This window comes from Magnolia sinica, chromosome 8 (assembly GCF_029962835.1).
Source record: "Magnolia sinica isolate HGM2019 chromosome 8, MsV1, whole genome shotgun sequence".
Taxonomy (NCBI): Eukaryota; Viridiplantae; Streptophyta; class Magnoliopsida; order Magnoliales; family Magnoliaceae; genus Magnolia; species Magnolia sinica.
Window position 1 is genome coordinate 47,672,798 of NC_080580.1, and position 27,101 is coordinate 47,699,898.

The following is a 27,101-nucleotide window of genomic DNA, read 5'->3' on the forward strand; positions in this document are numbered from 1 at the left end:
ATATAGGCCCCACCTCGATGTATGAACCCAATCCACACCGTCCATCCCTTTCCCCAGACCATTTTAGGTGTTGAGCCAAAAAAAATGGGGCCAATCTGACTTTCTGGTGGGCCATAGCATAGAAAACAGTGTTTGTCACCGTTAAAAATCCACATGATGTTTCCACACCTCAAAATATATTGAATATTGGGCTTGTTTGGCCTGTCTTGGGATATGGGAAGCAGTGGACAGGGTGGATTCGCCTGATGCCGGCCCTATACATGAAAAACCTCAAAAAAATCGGTTTAAAAAAAACAAAGTATGTAGTAGATGCTGCTGCTGCCAGAGGCGTAGGCAGCGCTTGCGGCATTTATCAGACGGACAGCACTCCCCATGGCTCAGCCGTGGGCCCCACCATGATGTGTATTTTGTATATCCTCACCGTCCATCTTAAAGGCCCTTAGGGTAGTGGGCCACTGTAACATCCTGAATTTTCACGACCAGAGTATGTACTCGTGCGCGAGGAAACCAGGTGTTAATATTGTAAAGTGAGAATGTCCCAAGGACTTGTCCTGAGATTTTCTCCTATCAACATCACATTCAAATACAATTTAGATGGAAATCAGCCATAAGAATGATATTAACTGTCTTCCTTATCCCAAAAGAAAAAAATCAAATTGTCAAAGGCTCTCATAATAGGAGCACAACATAAATTCCATGAATAGCAGAAACGCAAGTAAAACTAAATTCCTATCCTCTACTTTATTCGTCGTGTTCTTCCTCAAGTTGGTGATCCTTAGGTTCTTCCATCTGTTCGTCACCTGCATCATCTATACGGTTGGGAGAGGGTCAATGCCCTACTCATAGTGATGGTCATCCTTCAAGATTAACAATAATTCAAAAGTACTCATAAAAATAAAGTAAGGGTCTGATTAGCAAAGTATGTGGGGCTCATCATATGTAGTGATCATTATAATATGGAATACGATTTATAGATAACCGGCTCGACCCACATCCCATAACTACGGATATTTGCCGGCATGGCCAACACTAACGTGGATTTATGCGAACGTCTCAAGGCAACACAACACGCGGTTGGGGGATTTACGTAACACGATATATTCATGGAGCGACTATTTGCGACATCCAATCCCGAAAAGTTGATGTAACACATATACCGATTTACATACATCGATTTGTGCACCACGCCAGCCAACCCACGGAATTACGTGCCGACCAAGAGGGCCGTTACCCGTAATGCATTACGTCCATGATAAGATAATCGAATCACTAGTCATGATATTTTACATCACTTGCACTTACAGAGATAAATTGATTTATAAAACATATAACTGAATTTGAATCATGAAGAATATCAACTGAATTATGAAGGTTTTTGGAATAACAGGACACTTGCCCGTGCCTTAAAGATAGACGGCACAAGGCCAATAAAATAAGAGAAGAGTGACAATGGTCAACTCAAATATAAAGAGGAGTGGCAGAGTCATCTCCAATATAGAGACGAGTGGCAGAGCCAACTCAATAATTGATGAGGCAGGGCAAGGCTTGCATCCATGGCCTCGCATAAATGCAGAGAAATTCTCATTGTGGTTGACATCATGTCATAATCCCAAAAGGGCAAATAATATAACATAAATTACTTGAGAGGATAATTCCCAGAGGACATGTAAACATGAAATACAGAATAATCCACATTAATTCATATTGTAAAAGGCACTAAAGAGGCCAATAATTGATGGTGAAGCATATAACAACATGTAAGATTCGGGTAATACGAAAAAGGCTAGATTAAATACATGTGAAGGCGAGATCAAATCCATAAAGTTATGTATAAAACCAGGATGAATTTAATAGCTTAAATTAATGTAAGCTCAAAGGATAAAACCCTCACCTTCGATTGTCTGCTCGCTCCTTTAATCCCTACTTAAACGTCCGATCACACTTTATGGATTTATCCACTTTATGGATTTATCCTTGTCCTAGTATACATGGTTAGGTATAAATTAGATTTCCGTAGCATTGTTTAAGGGAATGCCTCGTGTTTAAATTTTGATTCTGATCGTGCCATTAGACACGCTGACCCACCGAGTCGACTCGGTTTTGACTCGGTAAGCCTTTCACACGTATTACCATTTTAGAAACAAGAAAAAAAAGAAGAAAATCAGCAAAGGAAGAAGAATGGAAGGGAGCCGGGAACCTGTCTGCTTCTTCAGATTCGGAATGTCTTCAGCAACTCCGAATTCGGCTGGGAAGAAGGTAAATCTCTTTCTTCTAATGGATCTTGTGGACACCCGATTCCTCTCCCGTTTCTTCCTTTCCCTCTCTCTCTTGCTGTTTCTCTTTCCTTGCTTTTCTCTTCTTTCTTTCCTTTCTTTCCTTTCTTTCTTTCTTCTTCTCTTCTTTCTTTCCTTTCTTTCTTTCTTCTTCTCTTCTTTCTTCCCTGCTGGACGGCAGAAGCCTGTGCGGTTGGAGTTGTTGCTCGGCTGACAGATCTCTCTCTCTTTCTTTCTTTATTTCTTTCCGTCTTCTCCCTCGGCTACTGAGATTCACGTGAATTTATAGGGTGGGTTGCGTGTGACATATCCTTCTAACAAAACCTTCCGCGGGTCGGATTCACCCCGCACTCTGTTTCTGTGCAGCGTACTATCTTGCGCTCGTCCAGCGTTTGGCGCGGATGGCCTGCCAATCTGACCGATCCGACAGGGACCGTAGGAACTCCCTTTCCAAACGTCTGGTCGGTTTGGATCACCACATTGGTTCCGGTCTGATCCCGTTTCTCGCCAGTTGATTCGGGTTACCCGGACGCACGTTTTAGCGTAGCAAAAAGGCTGTTGTGATTGGCCCGCACGCGTGTATAGGCGCATGAGGCTAGCATGGTTCTGACCGTTCCGAACCCATATACATAATGGATGGTTCGGATTAGCTTCATGGGCCCTAATGGTGGCCCACCGCATCTCTCGAAACGGACAGGGTGAGTCCGTTACGTGCGGCGGAAACAAGGGCTCGGTTTTGATCGGGTCAGCGCTCGCTGACCGATCCTCTTGCGATAGTGCACAGCGGGTGCACCATGGTGGTGTACGCGTGCACACATGTGGGGTCTACTATGACCACTGTATGAGAGATCTACTCCGTCCATCCATTTCTCCATATAATTTAGGGCGTTGATCCTTCGATTGAAGTATAACCAAGAGTCAGGTGGCCCCAAAAGTTGATGGTTAGTGGTTGATCTGTCGATCAAGCCACTTATGTAATGATTTAAGAGATGAAATTTGGCATGAATGGCTAATTCATGGTTCCTAGGCATGCTATAAGACTACACGCTGATCGGACGATGGAGAATTTCATGGTTTGGGATTCAGTGGCCTAGGTCAATGGGAATTAGGTAGTTATTGCTGACCTAAGTGCATTATGAAATCTAATAGGTCTTCATGGTAGTAGGCATGTTCCCAAGTAATTCTTAAAAATAATTTTCGTCTAATTTACTATTGATAAAGAGTTATTTACTGATTTAGTCAAAAGAAGGTACATGTTATGTTGAATCTTATGGGAACGTTCGAGGACTTTCGATGCTCGAGTATTGAAAAGTTCGGGGCGTTACAGCCACCCTCCAAATATCAACCCCATCCGAAGCTTAGGTGGCCCACATCATAGGAAACAATGGTGATTGTATGACTGCCATTGAAAACCCATGTTGTTGGGTTCACAGACGTTTTGGATCTGTACAAAATTTGTTTTCCTCAGCATCTAGGTCTGCGTGACCTTATGGACAGATTGGATGGCAGATAAACATTACGATGGCCCCACGTGGGACCCACAATGATATATGTGTTTTATTCCCACCGTCTAGGCGGACAGTGGAGCCCACAGTAATGTATGTGTTTTATTCACATAGAGCCCACCTAGATGTATGTGTTCTATCCATGCCGTCCAGCCATTTTAGCTGGCTGCTGGATGGCAGGGGGGCCCCACCATGAGGTATATGTTTCATCCATGTCATCCATCTATATGGGACCCACGCCACGTGTGGGGGCTGCACCTCGTATGTGTGAATGTGTATATATATATATATATATATATATATATATATATAAACATATATTATATTGTATATAATATATATATTATATATTATATATTATATTATATAATATATATATGATGGTGAGCCTTTATGGGACCCACCATGATGCATGTGTTGCACCCAAACCATCCAACCTTTTGGGCAAGCTCATTTTAAGGCTTGAAACGAAATAAGACAGATCTATCTATCAAGTGGACCACACGGTAATGTGAGCATTGAAACGTCTACCATCAAAATCACCTTAGTATATATATGGGGCCCATCTTGATTTATTTGTGGCCATCCATTGAGGCCCACCTTGGTAAATGTATGAGGCCCATCTTGAATTATTTGTGGCCGTCCATTGAGGCCCACCTTGGTATATATAAGGCCCAAGTGATTAGGCCCACCTTGTCATATTTATGAGGCTCACCTTGATGTGTATGAGGCATTGTTGAGGCCCACTTTGATGTGAACGTAAGGCCCATGTTATGAGGCCTATTCGATGTATTTGTGGCCCGTGACTGAGGCCCACTTTGATATATATAAGGCCCATGTTACGAGGCCCATTGTGATGTATTTAAAGGCCTATGAGATATGGCCCATTACAATGTACATAAGGCTTATTGATGCAGCCCACTAGATTTATAAAAGGCCCATATGATGTGACCCATTTGATGTATTTGAAGCCCATGGGTTGAGGCCCAATGGGATGTATATAAGGTCTATTGCATTGTGTGATTTCACCATGGTTTGTGTAATGATATTTATGGCGGGCCATGCCTTAGGAGCAAATATTGGTTTGACGTCCACATTGTAAGAATAATATTGGTTAAATGTCCGCATTATAACTCTCCCTAGGGTCTATTGATAGGCCCATACTTGTTGTGTGTAGGCCATCAAGGCCCATTTTCATTGTGAGAATAGTTCATCACCATATAAAATGCTTAGTATAACTCCATGATTCATGCCCATATGCATCATATGTATGCCTGATATGAGGAATGTTTGATCATAGCATACGCCATTGGACAGACTATTTATGGGACTCCTTATGAGACGGAGTGCCCATATTATCGCGTTGTATGCACAGGATTGCTACATGACTGGATAGTGTGACTCATGCATCTTACATATATGTGACTTGATCATTGTACGCCCTAGGGACATCAGGGTCGTGGCCTCCACAGACACATCGTGGATGGCCAGATGGGACACAGAAAATGCTTGGTTCTAGCATTATGGGCATGTAGGATGTCCTTGGTACCAGGAGATGCTCTAATGTCTAGACAGAGTGGAATATGAGCGTCGGTGCCTATGTCATGAGGTCGTGTCTCCCACTGTGTCGTGGTCAGTTGGAAGGGGGTGTGGCCTTATCCGCCCGAGTGAGGGGGCTATAAGCTAGGCTGAGTATGACCAGCTCATAAATGGGTCCGCTATCGACAAGCCGGGCCCAATATTGACAGGCGGATAGTGAGGTCTCTTCCACTCACTGAGCTGTGTAGCTAGGGAGGAGGCAGTCGGAGTAGAGTGTAATAGACCCCGGTAATTTTTCAGAGAGCAACCGTACTGATATGTGGACTTATTGAGCAAGAATTGCATATCCATTCATTCATTCATTCACTATCCACTCAGGCTGGTGGTGCGTAATTATTTGTTACATATACCTTCACATGGCCAGGATTTTGGTTGGGCACGCAACTAACTTGAGATTAGGAGTTTACCACATTGTGTCTGACTATCCAAATTTAGGTATGGGACTGGTTTGGATAGAAGTCCCTTGTGATGGACCCCATAGCCTGCGATACTACATACTATCATCCCGACTTCACATTCCAGCATGGTCATTTCATTCACATCGCATATTACATTGCATCTGCAATACTTAGCATTTTGGGTTACTATATATTTTTGCACCTATATGGCCTAAATGAGGTTAATAGTATTCGTGGCTAGTCAGGTTTTACATATTGCGTTGCATCCTCAGCATCTGTTATTGTCTTATTATGTTTCGCATTGCATGGGTTTAGTATGGCCGATAGCATCCATGCCTTACGTCACATAACTTTGGTATAGCTGATAGCATTTATGGACTTACCGCATATTTTTGCATTACTCTAATATTGTATGATTCATGATCATGTCAGTATTTCTGCTTATTCTGATGGTGTATGATTTATAGGTTTTATTGTATACTTGACACTTACCTTACACACACTTTCACCACCCTCCAAGCTTTCTATAAGCTTATGCACGATAGATGCATGCAGGTGGCGTTAGGTTGCAGCAGCGTTGAGCTTGGAGCGTGCAGCTGTACTTTGGAGTTTTGATTTTGATATATGTATTTTTCTTTCAGCATTGTACTGAAATGATTATATTAGTGGATATGTGATGATGATGTTGCCTTTGTGATTTGGGTAAACTTGTGGTTGTGCTTCTTACGAGATAAATGTATGTTGGAAAATCCTCCTTGTAGGATCCTAGGATCGAAATCTAGTGTATACGCGCCAGGAGTCGAGAATGGGGTACTATGGAAGCTGTCGACACCGGATTCGACGATTGAAAATTTTGGTGAGCCCGGTTTCCGAGTTTGGGGTGTGACACTGAATTTAATATAAAAAGTATAGATACGTGTTTCATAACCTCCAGTATATGATCATGTAGTTGGGCTGAATATATATACAAGTGTTGTTTTAAACTTACAAAATGCCAAAAATGTAAATGTTCAACTAATTCAGTATCCCTGTAATCCCATCGAAGCAGAACAAGGTTAACGAGGATCCGCCTGATAGCTGAATATAGGAGAATTCTTCCTCCCCATCTATGAAGTCCATTTCAGCTGCATAAACTCCGCCATAACCTACATCTACAACAGAGTCTAGGTGGTGTTTTAAAACACCGTCCTAGGTGAGAATGAGTAGCTAATTCAGTGAAACTATAAAGTAAAGGTTAACATGTTATCAATTTAGTCAAGCAGTAATGATAAAACAGTACAACAATCATGTCCTAAGTACTCTTATTTATGCAAGAATGGTATGTGAAAATGATGTATGCCCTTGCCTGCACTCCCTTAGCAACATCATCTCACAATCGCGCATGCAACACTCCCGGTAAACGTGCGCTTCCTTGCCAAAGCACCGTGCAATGTGAATGCATGATCGTGTTAACCAAGTTCTTATTTAGGCTTATTCATATAGCAGATTTGAGAAGCTAAGGTGCCTCCCTTATATCATTACCCAAACAATGATCCATCTAGGGTCATCAATCCCAGTCAATTACATATGATAGGCATGTTTCAGGTCGCCATGGAGAGGCTCGTCACCTTAGCGCAGGCCTGGTTTATACTTGAGGTCACTACGGAAAGGCTCGTCACCTTAGCGTAGTTCTAGTGTATACTTAAGGTCACTACGGGAAAGGCTCATCACCTTAGCATAGGCCCACAATTCGAATACAGTGTCCCATACCATCATATTCGACTCACGAGTTTAGGTTGCTCACTGGTCACTACGGGGAGGCTCGTCACCCCAGCGTAGGCCAACAGCTCGATCATGGTGTCCCATACCACCATGCCCAGCTCATGAGTCTTGGCGGATCGTGGTACCTGTAAGTGCTATAGTTTATATCCCTGTCTGTTGTCAAATTTGTGGTGACAAAATCACTGTTATGTTATATATAACTTGCTTAAGTGAAGCTCTCTCAAAGATCAACATTCATGAACAAGCTAAGCTCACAACAAGCAAAGCTCACAAGTACAAGGATCAATTGTGAATGAAAGAACTGCTCACAAGACAAGACTCAAGCTGCCAGACTTCAAGAAGAGTTTAAGGCAGTTAGTACACTTTCAAGATTGAGCTACATCAAGGTTTGATCTACATCAAGATTACAAGGCTTATACTTCAAGGTTATAAGTTCCTAATGTTTCAATGTCCATACTTCATGATTGAGGTTTGATTGACCATAGGTTGACCTTAAAAGTAGTTCATTTTGGATACATAAGTTGAATGTTTATTTTACATGTGATTGGTCTGTTCTTTGACTAGTCCTAGGCCTTCTTCGACTAGTCCTAGACTTGCTTCGACCAGTCTAAGATATTCCTCGACCAGTTGTGAGTTTGTTACAAATTCCGGATAAAATCTGTTAGCCTTCGACTAGTCCAGGAATCTGTTTGACCAGTCGTAGGAACAGTGTCGACTGATCTTCGACTAGTCGTACAACCTTCGACTCGAAGTCCAGCGATGGTTTACAGGACCTACGACCAGTCGAAGGAAACCTACGACCAGTCGTAGGAGACCTACGACCAGTCGTAGAACGGTCAAAGCTTATCCCGCCTAATCTTTCAAATATCTGTTATGGCTTCGACTAGTCGTAGAGCACTCTAGACCAGTCGAAGACCCAATCTTTTCACCTATAAATAGTGCACGAATCTCAGAAGAAATTATCGAATTAATTAAAGTATTCAAGCCAATCTTCGTCGAACTTCTGAGAGATAATTCTGTGCTCCATCTAAGCTAAGTGTGCTTATTTAATATTCTTCTTTCCTTAGCTTTATTTTAATTGATTTTGTTTCTACTATTCCAATCTGATTTGAAAAGAGGAATTGTTATTCCCTTTCTTTGGAATCAAAATCAATTAAGGTAAGCCCTATTTGGTTTAATTTAAAATCTATTAGAACTAGAACCATTGTAATCGAGTACTGGACATTGAACTTGGACATTCAATCATCTACTTTGATTTGGTTCTACCGGGCTGTTACAACGAAGAAGATATTCAGGTATTTTACATATTGTAAATTCCTTTCTATTATTTTGGTTTCTTTCAAGATTTGCCAGAAAAATCTTGTTGTATTGGTTATCTGAGGAGAGCCAGGAAAACTCAGAAGTGGGGTTTTTTAATTGTGTAAGCCCACATACAAAGATACAATTGTAAGGGTTTTGGGTGAACCTGGGAAAACCTATTTTAGTGAACGCTAATATCCCCTGTGTGAGGATATTAGGAGTGGAGTAGCTTTTTGTGTGGTTGTTGTTTAACAGTTGGTGAACACACAGGCGAACCACTATAAACCCTTGTGTTGTGGTTGATTGATTTATATTTCTAATTTTTAATTATTCTTTTGTGGGATGTATGTATGGTGGTGAATGTTGTAATCATTTAATTCAAGCTTTGTGAGAATGTTGTAATAGTTTAGAGTTTATTTTCAGCTATTCCTTTATTAGCTTGAATTTTAATTTCATTTGAAAGTTGTTCCAGCAAGGTTGCCCTGCCATTTTTATGGTGTATGGCTGTCCCTAGAACAATACATTTTTTATTACAAGTTATTTCAATTCAGTTTATATTTATTTTTGTATTCCTCTTCGATTTGAGACTTGATACAAAGATCTTTCTAGAAATAAGGTTGTCCTACCATAAACTCTGGTTTTTGGTGTAAGGTTGTCCTTAGAACAACGTTTGTATCAACCTCTCAAAATCTGAATTTTGAGGTTATTTTAATTTACTGCGTTGTGATTTTCTTTGGCTATCATATTCTTTATTATTCTGCTGTTATAAGTTTTTATTTGGCATTGTCCTATTCACCCCCCCTCTAGGACATATAGCTTGGCCTTTTCAGTACCACGGTTACACGAGCTTTCATTGGTAAGTGGTTCCTTAGATTCAAGCAGTTGTGTTCATACAAGTTAAGCATATAATAAGCCAATCGGGTTACTTGACAAGTCTAATTAGTACGAGTGCATATTGAATCAATCAACATAGAGCGCGTAAGCACTCCGCGTGGCCTAACCACTGTCGACAATCAGCGTAAGACCTGGATTCCTCGAATGTGTCTAACGTGGTGAAACTAGTTCGGCCACTTGAATAGGAACCATTATCGATTGCCTGGACTACATCGTAGCCCCAATCACACTCCAAAGCAGTAGCATTCACATGTGATAGTCGAAGACAGCATGTGATGACCAATCCAAATATAAATCTTGTTTGAGCATTTTAACAAACACATAGTGCACATATCATCATACATAAGCATTTCATACATGGATCACTAAGCCTAATGTAAATTACATGGATAAATCTATTCGAATAGCTAAGGCGATTGAGAATCTTATCTCAACACTTTTAATAAATACATTTCATTAAACAATTACTCATTCCGACAATTGATCAAACACTTGGACTATACATTACAACACAAATGTAGTATATTAGTTATAACAGATATTTTAGCGAATCCTTTCACAAAGGAGTTGCCATGCATACAACAATCATATATTCTTAATTAAATAAGCATGGCAAGAACAAATCATAATTCCATATTCATTCAGACATTTTTACAAACACATAGAATGCATTATATTCAACATAGGTTATATATATGTGTAATATATAGAAACATCGTAACTAAGCACATGTGATAGCAATCAAGTCAGTCATAAATCATTAACTGATATTGAAAGCCTTGAAAACCATAACCTAACGTTTATTGTTCGCACCTTTCGCTGATAAACTCGTCCCGAGCTCAGTTTGAACACTACGTCTTTGTCTACGGCACAACGGCTACCTGAATCACGAAATAGGTTAGTTATTTCGTCGATTCATTTACTTAGATACCTAAAATAGATTAGGGTTAGGATTTCTTACCCATAAATGGATTCGGATTTGTCGGTGTAGCGACACGGGAGAAGGGATTCAGCCCGTGGAAGGGCAGGAATGAATCCTGGCATTTATCCCTCACTCTCTCTCACTTCTCCTCACCTTTTTCTCCTCTTTTCTCTCTTCTCTCTCCTAGGGTTTAGGAATTTCGTATGGAATGAGAGAGGGGTGGGTAAAGGCCCTTATATAGGCCCATAATTGACGCAAATGGCCCCAGGGTCATGATATACTTAGGTTGTAGCCAAAGGGCATCTGTTTAGGGCCAATGGAGCTCATCTGGAGGCCCATTTCCTGCATACAGTCTGGGGAAAGTCCCCTGACATTGGATTTAGGTCAGGTTAAGATTTCGGTCCAATCGAATCAGTGGATCAACCACGGAGGACCTGTTTCAGTTCAACGGTCATCGTTACTCGATTAGGGCCACAAGTACACTGACATGTGTTGGAAATTTTTCCTGATCTGAGGGTGTATTTGGGTTAGAATCTGGCGGTCTGAAACCTTAAATTTAGCCTGCAAGCGAATGACCCAATTCACTTAAGTTTGAGTTCATTTTCTGAAGATATTCGCATTCCTCACACAATTCGCTCCGGGCTCAAGTTATGTGGATACTATTAGGACTTGATTTCTGAGATGGTTGTCAGGCCCAATAAAGCAATCATAACTATATAGTTTCACGGTAGTCGGACTTTCGACGCGCGATCCAGGTCCGATATAGAGTTTTAATGTGCTCTCGAGAGCAACTGAGTTTTGAGACTAATCTTAAGTTTTTAGAAAATGTTTAGTTAGCGATTCTAATAATTTTGGGTCTTGCAGTTCATATAGAAAGTGGTTCAAGCTAATACCACCACTTATTTAGTTTAGTACTTAACTAAATTATGCCCTAATTACGACAAAATATGGTCCTAGGGCAGTTCTACGCCCCTTTCTGGAACTTTTAATTAGTATATTATTTTAATTATTTTTTATACTAGTTCATCATCAAGTATACTTCATATCTACCAAATTTTATTAGATTCTGTATTGTAGAAAAATTCTAAAAATTCTAGAAGCAGCAGCTGTCCAAACTAATGATTTTTGGATAATTGTCACAATGACCTATATTTAACTATATTAAAATTTTATTATAATTTTAAATTATTTTTATATAAAACTAAACTTATCAATATTTAATCTAGCCTTTGAATCACCTAAATAGGAGTTATAACGAGGAAGATATGACTTTTTGAAATTGGATAAAAAACTGTAGAAAATGGGCCGTCCGGCCACTGTACGGCGAGGCCTCGCCATTTCGGCGATGCCATCGCCGACCGCTGGACATTGTGGTGATGGTATCCCCCTCGGGGTGCTGGATATATGTGAGACCCACCTCGGCTCCCCTCGATTTGCGTTGTTTGGGCCCCCGAGTCCGTTTGATGTGGTTTCGCCGCTCGATATTTGAAATGGGTGTATTTTGCAAATTGGAATGAGTTATTCGACGTGCAATATATGATTTTGGGGTAGGAAAAACTGCTCTATCCAAAAAACCTATTTATTTCATGAGATTCCAAAATTTTAATAGTCAAAAATCTAATTTATTTATATATTCACTATTTATAGTAAATTTTATTTTCATTATTGTTCTTCATCATTTAAACTTTAGGAGTAGTATCTAACGTGAAAGTACTCAGAAAAATTTGGAGAACAAGGTGGTGAACGGTGAGATTTTGAAGGAAATGAGTTAAAAAGGAATTTTAGACTTTGGGATTGAGTTTTGAGAAGTTAATAAGGTGTTAGGATCAACCCATTGCCTAAGGACGTCTAACTCCAGGTTGGCAAAAATCCGGGGCGTTATAATAACATCCAAATAATGGGATTGAAATACCCAATCTTAACCATCAAAAGTCAGGTCATATGTTTAAGTGGGTAAAATCCAAACTGGTGAAATCTATGCTGGAATCATATAGTAACCAGGGCCATGGTGGTGGGTGATGTAGTCGGCATGTTTGCCACGTGTACAAGGCATACAGACATTATAGAGTATCCTTAGAAAAGATAATAATAATAATTATTCTTTTTTTAAAAAATTGTTCCATTGTGATTATCATTCCTGATGTGCCTTTGGACGGTTTGGATATCACGCACACAGCATGGCCCCGCAAATGCCCTTTAAACGAGGGCAGTATAGTCATTTCATATCATAGGGAGAACAGATGAGGGAGTGTTACTTTTCTGCGCGAATTACTCCGCGGTTATGATACTTCCACATGACATGAGTGACGCTGATTGCATTTCTGACAAACGGGAACTATGCCTCCGTGATCCAAACCATTGTTCTTATGTCACCCACCTGTGTTAGATGTTGTCCCCAAAATCTCTAAGATCAAAAGATCCTCGACACAAGTTGTGGTCCATCTTGTTATTTCTTTTTCTAACCATCCATTTTCATGATGCATGTAAGAACCTAACAAAACTACAGTCCGATATACGTAAAGGACGGGTCCCACTGATTGGAGGCAAGTCAAATGACCCATTACGTTTCTAAACTATGTTGAGGCCAAGTCATCATTTCCTAGGGAGAATGGATGAGAAAAGAGAGTTTAACCTTTTTGTACATGAATTCCTACTCTTTCTTACGTTTCCATATGGCATGCGTTTTGACGCTTCCAAACGAAACCGTGAAGAGTGCACTGTCCTCAGCGTGCACATTCATGAGTCCAGATTTTACATATATACATATGCATCCGTGTGGGCCATAGTTCAATTCATATGTGTACATCAAGAGTCATGGTGTGCACACTGAGTGATTTGATACCATTCAAAAACCATAGACAGGAATCTCGTTCAAAGTAAAAGAGCTACTTACCTTTTTAGATGAAAATAATCGGAGATCCGCCGTTGAAAGCTCTGATACCACTGTTGGGAATCGCGGAAGGTGAGCCCTCAAGATCTGACGGTCTACACGAGTTTTGGAACCCTCACAAAGCAGAAGATTAATGCTCCAACAGCCCGCCTATCTACTACTGAAGCAAATGGATCTATTCACACCTCTGATCCTATGGTATATATGGCCCCGGATCACGATCTATGGATTAGAACATCCTAAGGACAAGCCAAAATGGACATATTACTATGCACACTATATCATTCTGTATACGCTTGGTATTTCTTATGATTGATTGCATTTTACGAGAGAAAAGATATCCCTTTATATAGGAAAGGAAGGAGATGGGATGAGACCAGATTATTCGGTCTTCTCCCTATCTCCTATCCAAAATCAAATTCAAAAATGAATTTGAAATTTCAACATAAAGGAAAAAGCCGGAAGAAGCCTAAACATATGGGACCCACCCACTAGTGATTGCTCACCAGTGGGCCCCACTAGCCTACGTCCAACAATATATATACAGAGGCATGCTCACTTCTACACCTATGCACACATCACACATGTTATGGGCCTAAAATTGGAATGGTTCATGTGGTGCAGCACCTATAAAACCTTCCGGGATCAATTTTCACCTGGATTCAAAATTCTATTGGGCCTTAGTAAAGAGAGATGCAAATTAAGAGAGGAAATTATTTTCTTTTACCGTAGCCTACCAAAGTTTTGGATTAACATAAAAGTTCAGCCACAGGAGTTTCATAATATGTTACATGTAAAGGATTATTCAAATTTTGTGCTCACATCACATGTGATGAGTTTTCAAAAAATTCTCACAAGAGCACTTGTGAGAACTACTGTACAACTTAGCATTATATATATATATATATATATATATATATATATATATATATATATATATATATATATATATATATATATATATATATATATATCACATGGACTGCACTCCAATTAACAATGGTGATAATGATGTCCAAAGCTATTAGATTAGCATTATATATATATATATATATATATATATATATATATATATATATATATATATATATATATATATATATATATAGCCCACCTACACTTTGAGCTATCAAGTGGATGATCATTCAACTTGTTTAAATGCTTGAGGTCTAAAATGAGGTATATCCAAAGCTCAAGAGGACCTTGATAGAGAAATTACCAATGGAAATTAAATGCTTATCATTGAAGATTTCCTAGAGGCTATGAAAGTTTTGTATCAAGCTAATATTTATGTTTGTTCAGCAAAGAAGTTTGCAATGGTAAGCGTTCAATCTACACTATTTTAAATAATATGGTCCACTTGAACTTTGGATCAGCTGCCTAAAAGAAGCCGAAGAAATGAATGGATGGCATGAATAAAATACATATATCATGATGGGTCAACGGAGCTTCGCCACTCTATAGCTCTCGACTGTTGGGTCATCAGCTAAACCACATCCGGATCCAGAGGGGCGAGAAACAAGCCATCCGTTGATGTCTGCGGATGTTAAGAAAAAAGGAAAAGTGCAATGGTGTGTGTGAGCACTGAATGTTGAATGTTTTTTTTTTTTTTTTTTTCAGACGAATTTACTTTTCCATGACCATTGATATCTTACACCCCACCTAACCATCATGCTGTTTCTCACGAATGATGCTTTTTTCCACTTTTAATTCCTTTTCCTACTAACGCATATACTCTCACGTACAGCGGGCTGTACGCCGACTTAACGAAAGCAATTTCTTCTGTACTAACATGCCACGTATAGACTATCCAATCCGAACAGAAAGTGGGCCACACTATGATGATTTATTTGTATGAAAATCAGGCTTTTCTAGAGGCTGATCCACTAGAAAAGCAGTACCCAACTTCAAGATCAACGGAGAACCGATTGTATAATTCAGTGTACCGATGTGGCCCACCCAATGAGCCAGATTGGCCTGATTTGCGTACTAACATATCATCATGATATGGCCCACCTTTGGCACCAATTGGATATTTTTATGACTACCAGATATTGGCAGAAATAAGTGGGCCGTATGTGAAAGTTTACATAAAATGGTTGTATGTGATCATTTCATGTAAACTTTCAACCAGTGGCCGTAAGGAGGCAGAACCCGTGTCAGAGATCCTGGCCGATGGCACAGGTATCAAAGACCCATCGCATTTACTGGACGAGGTAAACTGAAAATAATATTGGTCGATGATAAAGCGGGTCTAACATTTAGAAGAAAGAATAATGAGTGCCCGTAAGAAAAAGCTCAACAATCCAGTATACACTTGTCAACTGTGCTACGCTCAGGAAAAATAAATAATTTAATTAATTAATGACATGTTAATGGTGCACCCAACTTGGTAAATGGCTCGGATAAATGTTACCTGCCACGAACTGGTGAATGAGGGTTCCTCGTGGAGTCATGACCCAACTTTTACAAGCACGTTGAATAGATGTTTGCTAGAATACCTCCCAAGGTTTTCCAATAGGATATGTCAAGACTTTAACAGTTAGATTGGGTTTGGATGTATTTTTAAAATAATTTTGTAAAATTTTATTTTAAATTATTTAATTATAACTTCTTCTTCTTCTTTTTTTTTTTTTTTTTTTTTTTTTTTTTTTTTTACACAAAGTGTTGTGGGAAAAATAAATCAACTTATGGAATGGACCAACTCTACAAATCAGCACGGACCCAATAGGGTTAAAACCCCTTAAGAGGCATCTACTGGCAAAAAGAGATCGACCTTCAAATAGGTCGATGCAACTGTAAGGCCACTTAAATAAGATGCAACTGTAAGTCCACTCAAATGGTCGGTTGCCTACCCAAACCATAGGTCAGCTATAGGTCGACCTAAACTATAGATCGGATATAACTCGATCACATGTTAACTACAGGTCAACCTGATATAACTCGGGCATAGGTCAGCCGTAGCTCGGCCATAGCTCAACCATAACTCGACATAACCTCTGAACAAGATAAATACCGATTTGACAGAAGGCTCAGTATTACTTGCGTCTACTGTATCTGGCGCCTCTATCACTCGACCTTTTTCCGAACTAACAGTCCGAGAATCCCTCCAACGGCTCAAGGAGATAGAATTAGATCCCGAGGATCTCGGACAACACAATCTCGGGAAGATCACAGACAGATCTGGAAACCTGCGTAGGTTTGATGTATGACTGGATGGTATGACTCTTGCATCTCACATTTTATGATATGACCACCGTATGCCCTAGCGACATCAAGGCCGTGACCTCCATAGGCATATCATGGACGGCTAGATGGGACACTGAAAATGTTTGGTTCTAGCATCGAGGCGCCATAGATGTCCCTGGGTGAAAATTCTTAAATCCCCTAGGCCAGGGGATGATCCCAAGTCTAAACCGAGTGGATGCATGAGCGCATGAGGGCCAAATACTAGGAGGCCGCTTCTCCCACTGTTTCGTAGTTGGTTGGGAGGGGGTGTGGCCTTACCCACCTGAGAGAGTAGACAATGTTAGGCTGAGTCTGACTAGCTCATAAATGGGTCCGTTATCGACGAGTCAGACTGATATTGGTAGGCTGATAGTGAGGTCTCTTCCACTTACCCAGTTGTGCGCTTGATGGGGTGGCAAGCTGACATAGAATGTACTAGACCCCGGTGATGATCATAGAGATATACGGTACTGATATGTGGACTTATTGAGCAAGAGTTACATACTCAGCATTTTACTCATTCATTCATTCATTCACTATCCACTCGGGCTGGTGGTATGCAACTAATTTGTTATGTGTACCTTCGTAATGGCCAAGGTTTCGGTTGGGGCGCGCGACCAACCTGAGATCAGGAGTTTACTATATTGAGTCTAGCTATCCAAATTTAGGTATGGGTGTAACGTATTAGAAAAATCCGTACAAAGATCCAAGTACCACCTCAGGCAGAAATCCTTAAAGACTGTGTACTGTGGCAATTAGACGAAAATTAATTGAGTACTAAACTAAATTAATCGGTGGATTAGCTTGAACCACTATTTATACGAACTGAAAAACCCAAAACCATTAGAATCGCTAACTCAACATTACTTAGAAACCTAGGAGCAATCTCAAAACCTAGTTGCTCTCGAGAGCACATTAAAACCCTGTATCGGACCTGAACCGCGTGTCGAAAGTCCGATTACCACGAAACTATAAGGTTATGACCGCCTCATTGGGCTTGACAACCGCCGCGGGAATCAAGCCCAAATAGTATTCAGAAACGCACAACTTGAGCCCTGAGCAAAGTGGGTGAGAAACGTGAATATCCTTATAAAATGAACTCAAACTTAAGTAAATTGGACCATTAGCTTGTGGGCCAAATTGAAGACTTCAGACTGTCAGATTCTGACCAAACTATACCCTTGGATTAGGAAAATTTCCCTACACATGTCGGTATACTTGTGGCCCTGATCGAGGAACGACGACCGTTAATCTGATTCGGGTACCGATCTGTTTGTTAGATCACACCATAAACATAGACCTGTCGTAGATCCATTGTCAGGGAATTTACTTCATGACTTAAGTGAGAAATGGGCCTCCAGATGAGTCCGGTTTGCCCGAAACCGACACCCTTTGGCTATAACCTAAGTATATCATGGCCCTGGGGCCATTAACATCAGTTCTGGGCCTATATAATGCCCTTAAATCACCCCTCTCTCATTCCATACGAATTCTCTAACCCTAAGAGAGAACCAAGAAAAGAGGAGAAAAGAGTGAGGAGAAGAGAGAGAGATCTATGGATTGTTGCTGGGATTCACTCTCACTGCTCTACGTACCAAATCATCTCTCCCATTTCGCAACACCGTCGATTCCAAACGCGATTTGGGTAAGAAATCCTAACCCTAATCTTATTTTAGGGATTCAAATAGAGGAAACAACAAAATAACTAACCTATTTCGTGATTTAGGTAGCCGTGGTGCTGTAGACGGACACGAACCGAGTTCATAACGAGCAAACTGACGAAATGTGCGGATTATAAATGTTAAGGTTATGGTTTTCAAGACTTTCAATATCAGCAATGATTTATGTCTGACTTGATTGCTGCCATATGATCTTACTTGCGATGTATTCAGTAAATTATAAATGTGTGTGAAGTATATGAATATAAAATGCAGCCTATGTGTTTGTTGAAATGTTTGAATGAAAGTGAAATTATGATTTATGCTTGCCATGACTATTAACCTAGCATACATGTGTGTTGTGTATATAACAACTCCGTTATGAAAGGATTTGTCAAAATATATGCTATAACTAATTTAGTTTGTGTATATAGTATTATGTAGTCTAAGTGTTTGATAAAATATTTGAATGAGAAAGTGTTTGATAAATTGCTTCCAACAAGGGTGTTGAGATAAGATTCTCAACTACCTTGTCCACAGTTATAGTTTCTTTCATGTAATGTAAATTGCTACTAAGTGATTTATGGCTAAAATGCATATATATAAACTATAAGTTCAATATGGTGGATAACATGCTTGAATGAGATTTATATTTAGATTGTCTGTTAAATGCTGTTATGAATATCACATATATCCACATGCTGCATTTGAGTATGTTTGAGACTACCACCTAGTCCAGGCAATCAGTAATGGCTCCTGATTGAGTGACCGAACTAGTTTTGCCACATTAGATACGTTTGATGAATCCAAGCCGTACGCTGATTGTCGACAGTGGCTAGGCCACGTGGAGTGCTTACGTGCTCCATGCTGATCAATTCAACATGCGCCTGTACCAATCACACTTGTCAATTAACCCGATTGACCTATTGTGTGTTTACCATGTATGGACACTACTGCTTGAATCTAAGGTACCGCTTACCATTGTAAAGTCCGTTGAACTATGGTACCAAGATCCGCTAAGACTCATGAGCTAGATAGTGGTGTATGGGACACCGTGGTCGAACTGTCGGCCTACGCTGGGGTGACAAGTATCCCCGTAGTGATCAGTGAGCAACCCAAACTTGTGAGCTGAATATGGTGGTGTATGGGACACCGTATTTGAGCTACCAGCCTATGTTCAGGTGACAAGCCTCCCGTAGTGACCTCGAGTATAAATTTAAGCCTACGCTGAGGTGACGAGCCTCTCCGTAGTGCCCTCGAGTGTGAACTTGTGAACTTACCTATCCACTGCCTTTCATCAGGGGTGATGACCTACAACTTGCCTATCATATGTGATTAGCTAGGATTGACAACCCTAGATCGTTCATTGTTTCGGTATGTGATACAAAGGGAGGTACCTTAGCTTCCCGAATCTACTGTATGAAAAAGCCTAATAAATTACTTGGCTAACACTTTCATGCACCACATTGTCTGTGCTTTGGCGAGGAAACACATGTTTAGGGAGTTTTCCATGCGTGATCGTGAGATAATGTCACTGAGGGAGTGTAAGCGAGGGCATGCATCATTCCGCATATCATTCCTGCATTAATAAGAGTACTTAGGATATGATTGTTATATTGCCTTATCATTACTGCTTGACTGAATTGATAACATGTTAACCTTTGCCTTATAATACCACTGAGTTGATCACTCACTCCCACTCTGGGACAGTGTTTTAAAACACAAACCAGACTCTGATTTAGATGCTGGTTGTGATGCGGCTTACGTAACGAAGCCGGACTTCTTTGACGAGGATGAGGAGTTCTCCTACATTCAGCTCTCAAGCGGGTCTATGTAGACCTGGAGCTGCGTCACGGGGATTACAGGGATACTGGATTAGTTGAACCTTTACATTTTGATATTTTATGTAATTTGAAACAAATATGTATATTCAAACCGATGACACATTCATACTTTAGAGGTTATGAAACACGTATATACTTTATACATGTTTAGTTCAGTCTTCCACTTGTTAAATTAAATTAACTCTGGAGTATGATATGTTGTTTTAGTGTAGTCCCACTCATGTTTAATGCACTAATATGGACAACATTTAATTATCATTATCTATGTTGCATAAGTGATGCGTTAGAACTCGAGAGTTGAACTTTGCTCGACCCCCGATTTTCGGGGTGTGACAAGTTATTATCAGAGCATGATTTGGATTAAACTGACCTGGGTTATGGTAACACGACGCACACTGATGTACTTTGACTTAGGTGGGGGTAATAAAACGTAGAAATGATCATAGGATCCCAAGTTTCACCGACAGGCAAAACTGACCCTTAAAATGTGACCCGTATGCATCTGTGATCATGTGAAATGATCCCAATTCCTTTCTCGACCGTCAATCGACGGGTTTTGATGATGATTCGGTGAATACCACCCTCAAATGACCCAGAAAGCGTGAATATGCACTTGTTGGGACCTGAAACTACCTCAAACGGACGAGGGATCCCAAACCACGAAAATCGGTGGGACCCAGGGGGTCCCCCGTACATTTTCGGCACCTCGGGAGGGGGGTGGCCACCGCCCACGGTCCAGCGGACCGCGACACACCATGGTCCACTCCAGCGAGCTGTGGGGGGCCCGCGGGTCCGGCTGCCCGCCACCCTAACCCACTCATGTGGGGCCCTGTACATGTGTGGGGCTACCCTATTTAGGTCCCCTCTTGCTCCCTTTGTTCATTTCACCCCCATTCCAAGCTTCCTAGCACTCAAAATCCTCATTTTTCCTCTCAAATCTTCATTCTATACTCCATCTTCTTCTTCTTCTTCAATACACATACACCCACCACCATTTCCCTCAAAACCCATCTCATACAACCTCCCATATCCCTTATTTCCTCTCATTTGAGCACACAGGTCCACCATTGTGTCTCATAAACCCCAAAACCCACCAACCCATCTTCTCCATCAATCTTTCTTCACTTCCATGGCTCTTTTTGAGCTAGTAGCTGCCATCTTTTCACTCTCCACGCTTCTTTCCCTCATAGGAAAGAAAAGGGCGCCCACAGATGAAGCCGGGCCTAACCGCCCAACCTATTCGAGGAAGAAAGCGGGCGCAGGAGCAAGTACGAGTGCCGAACGAGAGCAAATGATGAAGCGGGATCTTAATCCCCAGATTCCATTCAAAAGAGTTCTACTGGTGGGCATCGGACATGGTAAGTTTCGTGGCCGTAAAGTAGCACATGGGGACGAAAGGCTATTTGGGCTATATCTGGAAATGGACCTCTTGTTGGACTCCAGCTGGAGTCCCATATTTGAAGGCAAGTCTCATGCGTGCGAGAGCACTGTCCGAGCCTTCTATGCCCATATACGGGATCTACTATTGGAGCTTCTACAGTTCACTATTCCTGTAGGAAGGCGAGAAGTAATAGTCAATGTGAATGTGATGGCTCGAATTATGAGAATTGCAGGTGGTGAAGTGCATATTAATGAATCCCATCTCAAGAGTGTACAAGAAAGAGATCACCGTATGCGGTTTCTTTATGGCCGACTGGTTAATTGGAAGTGAGGCAATTGCTTCCCATCGACCAAATTGACAGATGATTTTTGCCTCCTCCACCACATATTCATATATAATGTGTATCCTAGGTGGGGCAACCGTACCAAATGCGCTTGTTTGATGGTGGACTTCTTATATAGAGCTGGGCAGGGAGATAAGCTGTGTCTGCCTACATTCGCCCTGCTACAGATAATTCAGACCGTATGTTATGTTTCAGTTCCATTTGGCTGACTTATATGCAAGATTGCTCGAGAGTTCGGCTACAAACTTAACATGGATGAGCTTGCGCCAATCCACTTCATTAATGACACTACACTCAACAACCTGGGAATTGGCCCTCAAGAACGTCAAGCCCGACTCGATGAGTATGGGGGCAAGACAGAAAGTGAAGAGGAAGAAAGTAATGAAATAGAGGAAGAGAGTAATGAAGAAGAGGAAGGAGATGAAATAGAAGAAGGAAGTGAGGAAGAAGGGATTGAGGAAGGAGGAAGTGAGGAAGAAGAGGAGGAGGCCCAAAATTCTGATGAGGGACCTCCTACTACTACACATGGGCACTGCCGTGATCAGGCCGCCCTAGAAGCCCGCTTGGCTCAGATTGAAGAGAACCAGGCCGCCCTGAGACAAGAGGTCAAGGAGACCCAGGCCGAACTGAAGCAAAAGCTTGAAGAGAATCAGGCTTATGTGAAACAAAAATTTAAGATGTCTTGCACATTAAAGGCTCTCCGGTGGTGTATGCAGGACAAGGGTGCTCCCTCACCATCACCAGATTCGGACGGCTAGTCATATGATGCAGTTGTCTTTTAGTTTGCTTTATTTCTAGTTTTCATTTGTAATAGCCTTGGTAGGCTTGGTTGGTTGTTAGTGTGTTTAGTGTTTAAAACTTGTGTTAGAATAGCTCACATGCATTTTCTGTCATGATCCATTTAAGACTACATCTCATGTATTGTGATGATTTTGGTTAAATGAAATGCATTAAGCTTCTTTTGATTTGGAATGTGAACGATGTTTGGATAAGTGTGTGTTATTATGCTAAATCTTACACGGGTAGCACCCTATATTATATATAGGGAATGACACCTAAGAGCACTCGGAGCACTGCACGTCTCGTACTTTTACAGATCCTTTGACGGGACACCTCCCCTGAGTGATAGCCACACGGATCCTACTTTGAGCCCTGACACCATGCAGGATTCTTATCCGGCCACTGGCCCCATGAATGGGCGAACACCTAGTGCACCACTGGTTTCAGAACAGAACTGTGCGTCTACCTCGACACCACGCATGCCTTGACGTCTCCTCCACCTGATAGGTTGGAGCAGATGTCATGCCCCAAACTTGGAGACCGGACTCATAAAATTTCTGATCACCGATTCTGACGCCGACAGCCTCCGTAGTACCCCATTCTCGGGTCCCGGCGCCCATTCGCCAGGTTCCAATTCTGGGATGCTACGAGGAGGATTTTCAACATTAGTTTGATTCGTAATAAGCATAACCAAAGGCATAACCTACAAACGACAATAAAAAACTCCATCACATTTTCACTATGATCAAAATTTACAAGTACAAGCGCATAAAAGGAAATACAATGATGATAGACAAAAGCTCCAAAATGATCTGCCACTTGCTCTAGCCTCAGTGATGTTATGATCCAACGCTACCTGCATGCAACGGTCATGCATAAGCTTATGAAAAGCTTAGAGGGTCGTGAAAGTGTATGCGCAAGGTAGCAATACAATTATACAGTATCAGAGTAATGCGAAATATGCTGATGAATCCATGAATACCATTAGCCGTACCAAGGCTATGCAATGCAAGGCATGAATGATGTCGGCCATACCAAGGCCATGCGATGCAAGATGCAACTCAAGCATATAAATCTTCATCTGAGTCCACATATCAATACTGTTTAACTCTGAAATATAACCAGGGTCTAGTACACTTCAAACCAGATTGCCGCCCCATCGCGCACAATAAGGTAAGTGGAAGAGACCTCACTATCCGCCTGCTAATATCGAGCTCGGCTCGTCAATAACGGACCTATTCCTCGAGCTGGTCAGACTTAGCCTAGCTTTGCCCCCTCCTCTCGGGTGGGTAAGGCCGCACCCCCTTCCAACTGACCATGACACAGTGGAAAGCGTAGCCTTCTAGTAATCGACACTCGGCGCTCGTGCACCCACTCGGTCTAGACGTTGGAGTAACCTCCTGATACCATAAGGGTTTAGGGACTTTCACCTAGGGATATCTATAGCACCCCATGTAGAATAAGATTTTTGGTATCCAATTCTACCAACCACGATATGCCTGTGGAGACTATGGCCCTGATGTTGTTAGGGCGTAAAGTAAACATGTCACACAATGCGAAATACATGAATCACACTATCCAATCATGTAGCAATCCTGCACGTATCGTGCACTTTTGTGGGGCATCACCACCTATCTGGGAGCCCATAAACAATCTGCCCAAAGGCATATGCTATGATCAGTCACTCCTCATATTAAGCATACACATGATGCATATGAGCATGAATCATGGGACTATACTAAACATGTATTCTGTTCGTAACAAAGATGGGCCTAGATGGCCTACACACTACAAGTATGGGCCTAACAATGGGTCCTCAGGAGAGTTACAATGCAGACATTTAACCATCATTGCTCTTATAATGTGGGTGTTAAACCATCATTGCTCCCAAGGCTTGACCGCCAAAAACATCATCACATACATCATGGTAGAATCTCACATCGTAATGGGCCTCATATACAATGCATTCGGCCCACACGAAGGCCTCACATACGCCTCATTGGGCCTCATATATATCAAATGGGCTGATCGAATGGGTCGATCAAATGGGCCGAATCAAATGGGCCGATCGAATGGGCCGATTCAAATGGGCCCAAACCAACACACCATTCATCTATTGCTAGAGATCATTTTAGAGCATTTTTATAAAAAAATAAATCATATCCGAAGGATCATCTGGACCATACCACACCTAACAGTGGTGATGATGATTTCCACTATTAAGTTCCAATGGGCCCCGCCATAGTATTATTTCCCATCCAATCTATTCATAAAGTCACAAGGGCCGGGCTATGGAGGAAAAGCAAATGTCATATTGGTCCAAAATCCTGTAACCCAAGGGGTTTCAATGGTGGATGTTCATCCCACTATTTTATGCAATGTGGTCCACTTGATATAGATCTGTCTTATTTTTAGTCTTAAGCCTTAGAACTGGCTCACCAAATGGATGGGCGGTTTGGTGATCCATATACAGCAGGTGGGGTCCACGCTCGCCAAAAGGGGTAAACGACTTAGATGGCATATATTCATCAAGAGGGGTCCACCGTCTAGCCATTTGGACGGTGGGATACAAAACATACATTATGGTGGGGTCCAAACCACTGCTGTCGTTATCAGTAGTGGGCCCCACATAACTTGGTGGCGTCAATACACTAGCCATGTGCTGGTGTGTGGTACCCAGCCGAACCGCTGGATAGGTGGGTCCCACGTGGGCCACCACAATATATGTTATATAATATATTATATTAATATATATCTTATTTTTATATATTATTTTATTTTGAAGGACAACCAATGTCCAGATAGATGGACCGCTGGATGAAAAACATATACAGATGTGGCCCACCATCCAGGTAATGGACGGTGAGGAACCACGTACACATCACAGTGGGGTCCACCATAATATGGACGGTTTGGATGGGGTACCACCACACATGGGACCCCAGAACCTACTGATGTTAAATGGGTTGATGGGTCCCACTATCTGGATGGTCTGGATCTCACATAGGACCCACAGATCTTTCTGGCATTAAAAGGGCAGTGGGTCCCCTCATTTGGCGTGGTTTCAACTTGATGGACGGTGTGTATGCCACATGCCCTACATGGCCAGACCCGCCGTCCTAGCCCCTGGACGGTTGGGATTTGCAACGTGTAAACAAGGTGGGTCCCAGCAATGTGTAAACAAGGTGGGTCCCAGACTGCTGGAGACGTCAAGTACGACAGCTACATAGCTGCTGTGGTCATGCACCAGCCCATCCTCCGTCCAAAATAGGTGGGTCCCACATGGGGCCCTCACGTTCGGATGCATGTATCATGTATATTCCTTTTATATACAATACATAATATTATATCATACTATAATGTTATAATATAATATAATATAATATAATATTATAATACATAAACCTGCCATATCCATATATAAATGTATATATTATATTCATCATCTGACCAGCATCCAACGACTATCCAGCAATCTGGACGATGCTAATTAATGCACTTTCATCATGGTGGTCCCACGTAGTGGGCCACGGTATCTCAATCAAGCTAATATTTGTCTTTTCCTCTCATCCGGGCCTATGTCACCGTCCGGTCATGTAGGCCCCAATCGAGATCAAGGAGGCCCATTCGTTGGACATCATGGATAAAATACACACATCTTAGGTGGCCACTAATCATAGAGAAATAAAGAGAGGGAGAGAAAGAGGAAAGGAGAGAGATCGGCGATGATGGAGGGGCCCCGCCACTATGAGCCCCTCTTGGATACAAGCATACATCAGGGTGGGTCCCATCATATGTGGGCCTTTAAATCACAAAAAGGAAAATATAAAAAAGTAAGAATGTGGGTCCAAGATTACCCATCGTCCACTTCTTCTTGCTCCTTAGGCTTCCTTTGCTCCTTAGCTTCGATCCTAACGGAAGAGATGAAGTTTTGATTGTTGAGATGGGAGATGAGAGGGTAGGAAGTGGGCCACACACAAAGTTCTCTTGGAGGTTTGGGAAGCTTGGATGTGTGATTTTTTTCTTGCTTGGGAATGAGCTTGAGAAATGAGAGAGAGAGGGTTGCAAAGAGAGAGATGGGTGATGGATGTGTTGAGTGATGGGTGTAAGAACTTTTTTACTTTTAGGGGTAGATGATGTAAGAATGGTATGGGATGTGTAAGAACCTTTTGACTTTTGGAGTTGCTTGGGCATGGGTGTGAGGTGATGTGTTCTTGACATGTACTTGACCCTTGATGGGATTGAGTGATTGATTGAGGTGACATGTTGTAGAGATTCTCTTAGGTTTTGCAACGCGCGACATTTTTCTCGAATTAAACGCAGGCC